Source organism: Belonocnema kinseyi, chromosome 8, assembly GCF_010883055.1.
Source record: "Belonocnema kinseyi isolate 2016_QV_RU_SX_M_011 chromosome 8, B_treatae_v1, whole genome shotgun sequence".
NCBI classification, from domain to species: Eukaryota; Metazoa; Arthropoda; class Insecta; order Hymenoptera; family Cynipidae; genus Belonocnema; species Belonocnema kinseyi.
This window is the reverse complement of record NC_046664.1, coordinates 141716163-141727182: the sequence shown is the minus strand read 5'-3', so window position 1 is coordinate 141727182 and position 11020 is coordinate 141716163. Positions and strand designations below refer to the sequence as shown.

General features: G+C 28.0%; 1 protein-coding gene across 2 annotated transcripts in view; it reads left to right on the top strand.

The window, feature by feature from the left end:
• The window catches only part of LOC117177864 (FH1/FH2 domain-containing protein 3), a 917724-nt gene that overhangs the window by 144384 nt on the left and 762320 nt on the right, over positions 1–11020 (top strand). The window lies entirely within an intron of this gene.

Here is an 11020-nt window from a genome sequence, read left to right as displayed (position 1 = left end):
CCTTGGAGGAGATTATGTTGAGAAATAAAAAAAAAAAATTCTTAAAAACGTTGTTTTTCTTGGTCAGGCCGGAAACTTATCAATCCACCCTCGTATGTTACAATTCTCCTATGCGTTACTTCCAAACTACACAATATTTTTGGCCGAAAACTTTGGTCTTGCAAATAAACATAGTAACTAATCTCCCGGAACTAACCCTTTTTTCAGGCAATCCAAAAATTTTATTTCATAAATAATTTCCAGATTATCGGAAAGGCAGAGATGAAAAACGACGTTACCTCAAAATAATACATATGCATAAAATTTGTATTTAGCACAATAAATTTTTTTGTTATTATCCCTCAAAAAGAGTCCGGGGACGTCCGTTATGCTATTTTATAGAATCTCCGAATTCACTTTTTAAAAATTTCCATTTTTGTGGAAAAAAAGCCGGGGAAACTAAGTATCACATGCCCTTAAAGTAAAAAATCATTTTCAATTTTCTGGGAAATGCTTTTTATTCTTCTGAAGCCTGACGAAATTCTTAAAAAGCTTATAAATTTGTTGTTCAAAATCTACCAGAACCTATATTTTGTTTTAAATTATGGCTTAAACTTGAAAATTAAATTTCGTTAAATAGAACAATTACAATAGAAATAAAAACTTAAATTACAATTACACGAATAATTGAGCGGTTTTCTTTCCTTTTTTTAAATGAAAAGGCGAGAAATTATATTTGAATTTTTTGCAATATGTGTAGGACCGAATTTTTAAATGATCTAAACAAATTATTTTTATTTTTATTAATTAAAATTTGCTACATTTTTTAATATTCTTTCAAAATTGATTTTTCGAAATAAAAAAATCATTTTTAATTTTTCTAGGAGATCTTTTTTATTCTTCTGAAGCATTTCAAAATTCTTAAAACGCTTCTAAATTTTTGTACTAATTTTTGTACTAATAACCGGACTTTGTCGGTACACGAAGACACCTCGTTTCAGTTATTTAAAATAATTTCAAATTTTTAATTATTTTTGGATTTGTTTAAAGCTCCTAAATATTTTTTTCAATTACTCGAATTTTTTGAGAATAATGTTTTTTGTTTAGTTTTGATAATTTAATTTATAAATGCTGATTAAAATGAACACTCAGATATTTCTAATATTAAGTAATTTTAATTTCATTTTAATTTAAGATTGAAAATAGTTTATAAAGTTGCAATCGGGCGTTTACATTTGCTTAACTAATAAGACTTTCCAATTGAAGCAGTTTAATTTCTTACATTAAAATCTGTAAATTCTAAAATTGTGAAATGATTCCGAATCATTTCGACAAAAGATACTTTTTTAAACCTAAAAGACGATTTTTCTACAAAACATTTGAATTTTCAAACCGCAAATATGAATTTTCAGCAGAAAAAGTTAAGATTCGACCAAATAATTGAATTCTGAACATAAAAAGACAATGTTTCCATAAAGCATGCCGCTTTTCAATTGAAATTATGACTTTTGAACCAAGAAGATTGACTTTTTTAAACAAAATTGTTAAATTTTATATAAAATAGAAGCATTCTATGTTCATTCACGAAAGCCTAAGTTTATAAATTGTTCAAATAACTTTTTCAAGTTCAAGATTTTTATCTAAGTAATTCAACACAATCTGTACAATATGTTAATTATTTTATATACTTTCGTTATTTCCGAGGCCTAAAGTAACGTCTAAAAATGAATTTCAAAATCTTTTTATCTCTGACATAACCTCAAAATAAACTGAAGCAGATAAACCCATAAATCGTGTTTATTTCGATGAAATCAAAAGAAAATGCTAATATAGGGAAGCTATCCAATAATTTTTTAATTGAGGTGATTGCTAACTTAGAAGAACAAACGATTTGATGAGTATGTACCCTTGTATCGTCTAAAACAAGATGCTTGGCTGTCAATGGGTGTTCGTAACATTTTAATCTCGTTCCTGCAATCCTAGCACAGATTACACTTTTCGAAAATGGTAATTTTGATTAAAATAAAACTATTTCTTTAGAAACCTCACCGACTTTCAGAATTGATAGTAACAAGAATAGCTGCCAATTGAATAAATGTGCAATTTTTTTTTAGATTCCTTCTATTAGTTTGACAGGAAAACAAATATGAAGTAAGCCCACACCTCACGTTGTTACAACAAATCTTGAGATTTGAAGATTTTTCTCTTTGGGTGAGAATTTAACTTTTCTAGCAAATGTTAATTTTTTCTTAAATTAATGAAGTGACGATTTACCTATTCTACTTTTTGGTTGAAAATTGATTTTCTTTTTTTAGCTGTTGAAAATTCACCTTTTATATTTGAAAGTTAATAATTTTTATTAAGAAGTCTAATATTATATTTTTGGTGTTTAGTTCAAAATTTTACAAATTTTTTGAAAGTTTATTAATTTTATTGAAAATGGTACTAGCTTCTTAAAAAGTCACCTTTTTTCGATCAAAATTCACCTTTTGGTTTAAAAATTCTATTTCGATTGAAAGTTATTTCTTTTCATTAAAAACAAAACAAACAGAAAACAAAAAACAAAAAAAGTCATTTTTTTGTCGAATATTGATACTTTTTGGATTGAAAATTCTCTTTTACTTTAAAAATCATCTTTTTGGGTCGATAATTCAACTATTTGGTAAAAAAATCACCAGGTTTTGTTTTAAACTGATCTGCTTTGGTTAAAAATTGATCCTTTTTGATTGAAAGCTAATTATTTTTATTTGAAAAAATTATATTTTTATTTTATAATTATTATAAATTTAACTATTTTTTTCATTAATCTATTTTTATCAAAATTTTAACTGATTTATTAAAAACTTGTATTTTTGGATAGAAAATCAATCCTTTTGGTCTAAAAATCCTCATTTAATAGAAAAGCCATATTCTCTAGTTGCAAATTCTTCTTCCTTGATTCAAAATTAAACTGGCTTGTAAAATATTCATCTTTTTCAATTAAAAATTGAAGATTATGTTTGAAAATACAATTTGTCCTGCTTGAAGTTTAATCGTTTTTGTTTGAAAATTCGATCATTTGGTTTACCATTCGTCGACAAAGAAAGGGTAATAAAAACCGTGTTTGGTGTGCAAGTTGTAATTTTGAATAAAATTTTACTTTTTCAACTGAAAAAGGTGAAAACAGATAAGAAACCCCAAAATAGGGGAAAAGGGTGACAAATTCCTAAGATATAGGTGACAAAAGGTGACAAAATTAAATATTAATATTTTTAAAATTAATATTTTATTAAATAAAAATAAATAAATAAATAAATAATAATAAAATAATAATAAATAAATAAATTAATATTTAAAATTAATATTTTATTAATATTTTTTAAAATTAATATTTTTTTTTAGTTTAAAGGCTATTTTTTATTATTAATAATAATAATAATAAAAAATAGCCCCATGCTATAGTTCTTCCGATAACTTACGCCGCGCCGCAAACAGGAGTAAAAGAAGCTGCGTGGAGGGAGTGAGCGGCGGTCGCTCAGTCGTGAACAAAGAAAAGCATTTTCTACCAAACGGCCCTCTATCTGGGTAATTCTCCAGCAAGGTCAGCCTGAGAATCGACCCAGTCTCAGAGTTTCCCTGTATTTTCTTAAATTGAAAATGTACAATTTTATTGTAAAAAAAATTGTAAAAAAAAAATAATCGAAAAAATTGTCAGGCATTTTTAAAAATTTTGCAGGTTTTATTAAACATGGTAGGGAAAAGTCAAAACATTTTAAACGATATTCAGAAGTTTTGAAATAACTTTATAAATAATTACAAAGTTTACATTATTGGATGTAAACATTTCTAGCAATTAAGTTACAGCGATCGTGCCGAATTCGAGTAATACTCATTTATGGCTTTTAGCATTTATTCGAGCATTTATTTAATCTTCAAACATTGTAACTATTTAAACAATTTTCATAAATGGCTCTTCTTTAAAGATTTTTCTATGTTTTTCTATGATGCTTTACAAAAGAACTAATAATTATTTAAACAATTTTAATTAAAAAGTTAAGAGTTTGCCCTTTTTTCTACAAGTAAATCTGTTTACGAAGTCAACCAAAAATGTATATCCGATGACTGTTTTCTATTTTTCTTTGTAAATTTGCAAGAACTATTCATTATTTGAACAATTTTAATTTAAAAATTAAGTGTTTACTCTTTTTTCTAGGAGTCAATTTGTTCACGAAGTCAAGTAACTATTTTCTATGTTGTTTTGAAAATTTACAAGCTTTAATAATTATTTAAACAATTTCGAACAAAAACCTAAAAGTGACTTTTTTCTAAGAGTTCTGCAAGTAAATTTGTTTACGGAGCCAACTAAACATGTCTATCTTATGACTCTTTTCTATATTCCTTTGCAAATTTACAGAAACAATTAATTATTTAAACAATTTTAATTTTAAAATTAAAATTTTGGCCTTTATCCTACGAATCAATTTGTTTTCAAAGTCAACCAGGAATTTCTATCCGACAACTCTGTTCATATATTGCTTTGCACAAGAACTATTAATCATTTAAACAATTTTAATTAAAAACTTAAGTGTTTGCCCTTTTTTTCTACAAGTAAATCTGTTTACGAAGTCAACCAAAAATGTATATCCGATGACTGTTTTCTATTTTGCTTTGTAAATTTGCAAGAACTATTAATTATTGAAAGAATTTCAAATTGAAAAATTAAGACTTTGGTTTTTTGTCTACGAGGAGGCTTTATTATTTTATCATCATTAACTAAGAATATCTATACATGTCTTTCGATGATAATTTTCCACGTTACTTTGTAAATTTATAATAATTATTAATCATTCAAACAATTTTCATAAACATATTGAGAGTTGGGGTATTATTCAAATCTGTTTACGAAGATTGTCTTTGTGATGACTCTTTTATAAGTGATTTGTCAAATTAGCGAGAATGATTAATTATAAATTATTGAAAGAAGCTTCATAAAAAATTTAGAATTTGGATATTTTTCAACGAATAGGGCCGTTTTTTAACTAAGGGTTGGTTACAATGCAGCTGCATACGAGTTTGCTGGACGTACTCGCATTTGCCTAGTTATTTGGTCAGATGAGAGGAAAACTGTAGAAAACCACCTCCAGAGTTCAGTCGGCTTTTTAAAATTCGAGTACACAACCCGGTCTTTCGTTGTATATAGTACCCATGGGGACCATATAGAAATGACAGACCGGGCTGCGGAGTCGTGTATAAATAGAAGATATTAAAGTAAAAATGATTATCGTGGTATTTTCTTGAACTTACTTTTCAAATAGAATAATTACAGCGAAATGAGGGGGTCGCGTGCGTAGCGCAGGTAAGAGCTTCTAGTTGTCATATAAAATTAATTTCAAGAAAATAGTTAGGATTTCAAAAAATTACCAACATTTTAAACAAAAATTAGAAAGTTTTGAGGTATTTTTTTAATTTTGCAGGTTTGATTATGAGTTTTATGAGAAATTAAAATAAATTTAGGAAATGTTAAGAAATTTAAAAAAAATGAAAAAAATTGGTTGATTTGAAAAGATTCCAACTAAATTTTAACTAAACTGTAGTTTTTTGAAGATTTTAAAAACAACGTTTTTGGGTAAATAAAAATTTAAAAATTATTACTTTAGAAAAAGCTGGATTAGGTTCAAACATATTTAGAAGTTTTTAAGAAATTCGAAAATAATTTAAATAGTTTAAGTTTAAGAAAGTATATATGTTTGAGGATTTATCGTTGAGAACTCATTAGTAAAATTTCATTGGAAGAAATTACATTAAAAAGAATGTATAAAAATTATATAATTATTCAACAAAAAAGTAGAATATGATACCGATTTGAGAAAAGTATACATCTCTGGCTCAATTTTCAGAAATGTTGAAAATAAACAATAAATAATTGTTTAGATAATTACCTAATGTTTTTAGAAAAATTGACTACTCCAAACAATGGCAAAATATTGCCGTTCAATCAGAAAATCCGATTATTTTTTACATTTTTTGGGGATAAATAATCATAAAAATGATTTACATTTTTTTAAACAATTGAAAATGGTTAAAGAAGTCATGGTTAATATTTTAATTGTCCATTAGTAATTATTTGTATAAACAAGACGACGGAACTTGCTTAAAAGTAACAATAATACGTAAAAATGTAGAATTTTTATGTCATATTTGGGGCGCTGCGGGGAAGGTGGTTTGGAAATAAAAGTGATTAGTATGATTTTATTGCGTGAATGCCATAGATACTCTTCTTCAATCGCTAAAAAGTTTGGAACGTTTCGACGAAACCATGGAACATGAGTTCAATTTTTTGAAAATTCAAAATTTCTCTATGTTAATAAAATGGGAGTTTTAAGTGCCCGGTGGCACGTGTTAATATTATAATTTCGAAAAAAGAAAGATTACCGCTTTTCTTTCTCTGGGTGGGGTGTCTTGTCCTCTAGAGTGAAAAAATTTTGCAATGCATTTTTGACCACCCTAGTGTCTATACTTTATAATCTTATATCCATACTTATAGTCAATACTATCTCTTTGGCTCCTTTATTCTCTATAGTGGTCTCTCCTCGACCTGATCCGACCCGATCGGAACCGAAGGCGAGCGATTGATGGTGAAGCGAAGGCAGAAAATGAACCAAGTTAAAATTTTCATTTTGGAAGAACAGAGATGTATGCCAGGAGGCCCAGGGCCGGCTTTGTTGGCGCGGCACCCCTTGCCACCGCAGTTAATGAACATTAATTTAACATACGAAACAATTGTCAACAAATATTTATTAAGTAGAAGTTATTTGAAAAAATGAGTTTTATCGCGCAGAAGAGAATTAAAATGCATACATCATATTGAAGAAAATTATGATGAATGAGAGTTATCTTAATTTCTTTACAAAGTTTTTGCATTTTTATTTATTGGGGAGCTCGTCGCGTCACCAGAGTAATATGGGAATTTTGGATTTTTACATTCTCATCGTAATGATAAAGTATTAGTTTTATGTCGATCTATCTGTCGTTGTTATCTTTGTCATCTATATACCGTGTAACTTTTGAAAGACTAATCTGATTGGATTGAAAGGCTATACATATTTCTAGGAAACTCGAACATTTTGTACTTATGACTTTCTTCGATAAGAAGAAAATTATCAGAGTTATAGCATTTTCAAAATCCAAAAAAATAAACGAAAATGAACCTTTTTAAATCAGACAATGCACGATATAAAAAATGGAACAAAAGAAAAAGTTGCTTTTTGAAAGCCATAAAGGATTATCATAACAACTTATTGAATTTTCTTCGAAAATCGAAAACTCCAATTTTGAATTTAACTTGTAATTTATGGAATGTTCAGTTAGAAAACTAATTTGCAAATTTTCACTGTTTCTATTCTAGCTTAAAATTGCTTAAAATAATAAAATTTTGAAACTTTTAAAGTTGACTCTCTAATCAAATGATAACGAAAATGAAGGACGGACAGACAGGCACCACCGTAAAAACCTGATTTTCGGATTCAGGTGGTCTCGAAACGTGGAGATCCGTTGAAAAACTGTTATATCAAATTTCCGACAATTCTAATACTTTCTCAATCATAAATGATGAGAATGTAAAAATGTCACAATTTTGTATAAAGTTCAACTACGCGTCCAATCAAAAAGTGACTTATGAAAAATTTGTCATGAATAAAGCAAATACTATGCATCTTGTACAACAAATTGTTCATAAAAATTTGTAATTTTATTTTTGGTTAAACAGCTTTTGTTGATTTTTTTTCGTAGCTTGTGTTGTTTGTCCAAATATTTAATTGTTTATTATTATTAATATCTTTTAGGAATAAAACTAAAACTGCGTATCCTATAAAAAAGTGAGTAATAATAAATTTGTAAATCTTTTTTGGGAACACAATTTTGATTTACGCATCTTTATTGATATGTATCATACATAGTTTGAGCACAAAATTATTTTTTTATTATTACTTATTTTTTGTGCAATAAAAATTTGAATTTTGAATTGTACAATTATATTCAAAAAGTTGGTATGAAAATTTTGTAGGCCTTTCAAAAAGGAACGTTTTTCTTCTCTCCACTTTTTTAAAACCGTGTTAACTATTGTTTGGTTAAAATTGTTGTTTGATTAAAAATTTTAATTATCAATTGATTTTTTAAGTTTTGTAAATGCTATAACTCAGATAACTTTCTATTATAAAAAGGCTTTAGAAGTACTACCAACAGTCGTACATCGAATTTTCGAATCTAAAAAGAATTCTCAAAATTTTTTAAAAAGCTCTGACTTTTGGAGTTACTATCCCAAATGGCTTTTTTAACGAATTCATTATTTCTTCTACTACCTACAAAATTATGCAAAAGTTCGATTTGATCCGTTCATTTTTTTCGAGATTTTTTTGCGTTGTATATTGGCTTATGATTTTTATTCTCGATGTTCTGCATACTAATTTCCAGAAATAAAAAGAGAATGACTAGTCCTATTGAAAAATGGTTGAGTGAAATTTTGTATGATTTTTCAAAATCTAATATTTCTCGTTGACACTTTTTCGTATTTTTCGTCACTAGTTTCGAAATATAAATTTTCATTCTTAATGTAATTTTTATGATACAAACCAAAAATACGCGTCCTATCAAAAAATAATAGATAGCAAATTTTTAGATATGTTTTACGTCCATCGGTTTTCGCATTCTGCATAGTTTGACCACGAAATGAGATTTTTTGACTTTTTATTATTTTTTGGGCAATCAAAATTTGAATTTTTGATTTTTCTAGGGAAATCCAAAAATTTGTCATGACAGTCTTATAGGAATTTTGAAAAGCAATGTTTTTTTTTTCTTGACATTTTTTATATCTTGCGTTGTTTGGCTTGAAATTTTTAATTTCGGTTGATTTACAAAATTTTCAAAATGCTATAACTTTGAGAATTTTCTATTAATCGAAAAAACGCATAAGGGTAAATTTTTTGTCCATTTCAATACTATACATGTGCATACACAGAATTTTCAAATTCAGAAAAAAGTGGTCTCGAAAATTTTCAAAATGCGCTCACTTTTTGAATTTTTATCAAAAATGGCTGGTTAACGAACTCGTCCTTTCTTTGAAGACCTTAAAAAAGTGTGCCAAAGATGGATTTGATCCGTTCATTTTTTCGAGAGTTATCGTGCTTACGGCCGGATGGACGAACGGACAGAGACAGACGCTATCGTAAAAATCTGATTTTCGGATTCAGGGGGTCTCGAAGCGTGGAGATCCGCTGAAAAACTGTGATGTCAAATTTCCGACAATTCTAATACTTTCTCAATCATAAATAATGAGAATGTAAAGAGTAAACAATTACGTGGAAAAGTGAGGAAAATAACATTGTTTTTATTTTGGTTAAAATATTTATTTCACAGAAAAAAACATAAAAAAAGTTAAACTATTCACAAATTCACAAAGGGGAATTTTTGTCCAAGAGAACATTTTTTGATCAAAGTTATCGATTTCGATAAAACATCGATTAAAGAAATAACAAAATTCAGAGCCAGGATAGAAAGGTGGTTTTCTTTGTAGGAAGCAATTATTAATCAGAAATTTCTTGAGATAAAAGATACTTCTTTTTGGGTCTACTTTAACTTTCATTAAGAAAATTTATTATAATGTTTATATTTAACAACTTAATGAGCATTTCGGAATGTACAGATTTTTACGTGCTGTACATTTAAAAATTTTTAATAAAATCTTCTGGAAATTTTGACACGGACAAAAGAAGTTTTCATTATGGTTTTTTGCTCAAAATGTAATGGATCGTTATTGCTGCGATAAAGAAAAAGTTTACGGTGGCGGTATGCGGTCCCCATAAACCAAACAAATTTTTTCTGAGTCAAAGGCGTAAGCTTGTCGCCCCTGGGGCCCCATGCCGCCACCGTAAACTTTTCCTTTATCGCAGCAAGAAGGATATAATAAGGATAGCAATAACGATTATTAGAAGTTCATAAAGAGACTTAGTTTCTTATTGTTAATAGCATAAAGAGTTATTATTTGATTTCAAACTAGCTGACGCTAATTTTGTTATTTAAACTTCCTTTATCCGTGTAAAAATTTCAAAAAGATTTGATTAAAAATTCCAAAATATACAGCACGTCCAAATGTGTACATTCAGAAATGCTCATTAACTTATTAAATATCAATATTAGAATAAATTTTCTTAATCACAGTTGAAGTATACCCAAAAAGGAGTATCTTTTATCTCTAGAAATTTCTTGATAAAATTGCTTCCTACCAAGAAAACCACCTTTCTATTCTGACTCTGAATTTTGTTATTTCTTTAATCGGTGTTTTCTCGAAATCGATCACTTTTATCAAAAAATGTTCTCTTAGACAAAAATTCTTCTCAGTAAGTAGTCCAACTTTTGTTTGAAGCTTTTTTCTGTGAAATCAATATTGTAAACATAATAAGAACAATGTTATTATCCCTCACTCTTAAACATAATTGATTATTTTTGATGTTAACAATTGATTGAATCAAAAAATGGTGGAGGACATTTCTCTTCCTACATCGGTTTTCCAGCCGACCATATATTTAAACTTTCGAAACACTCCAAATTGTGACAGGGCTATTGCATTAATTAAAAAATAATTAAAATGCGATTATCTTGAAACTCTGGCATTTTTCAAGGGGGAGGGGCACTCTACTTTTTCGTAATTAGCACAACATTTTACATGATATTCAATAAAAAAATGCTGCGAGCCTAGAATGGCACACAGGATTACACCCAGCTCCTAGAGTAATGGGTGTCCCCAGCCCTCCTTAAAGGGATTTTGATGGTCTTCGTAAAATTTTAAATATAAAAATGTATTATTATATAATGTAAATATACTACATAATATAATAAAAATATATATAAAGATGAATTCCTTTGGATAACACTTACCTGATTTTATGAATTTTCTTCCTCGATAGAACTTTTCGGCACGTTTGAGGCCGTCCGCTCTTTCGTCGACGATACACTTCACTATTTCCCATTATATGTATACACTGTTCAAATTCAATGCACATAAACAAGG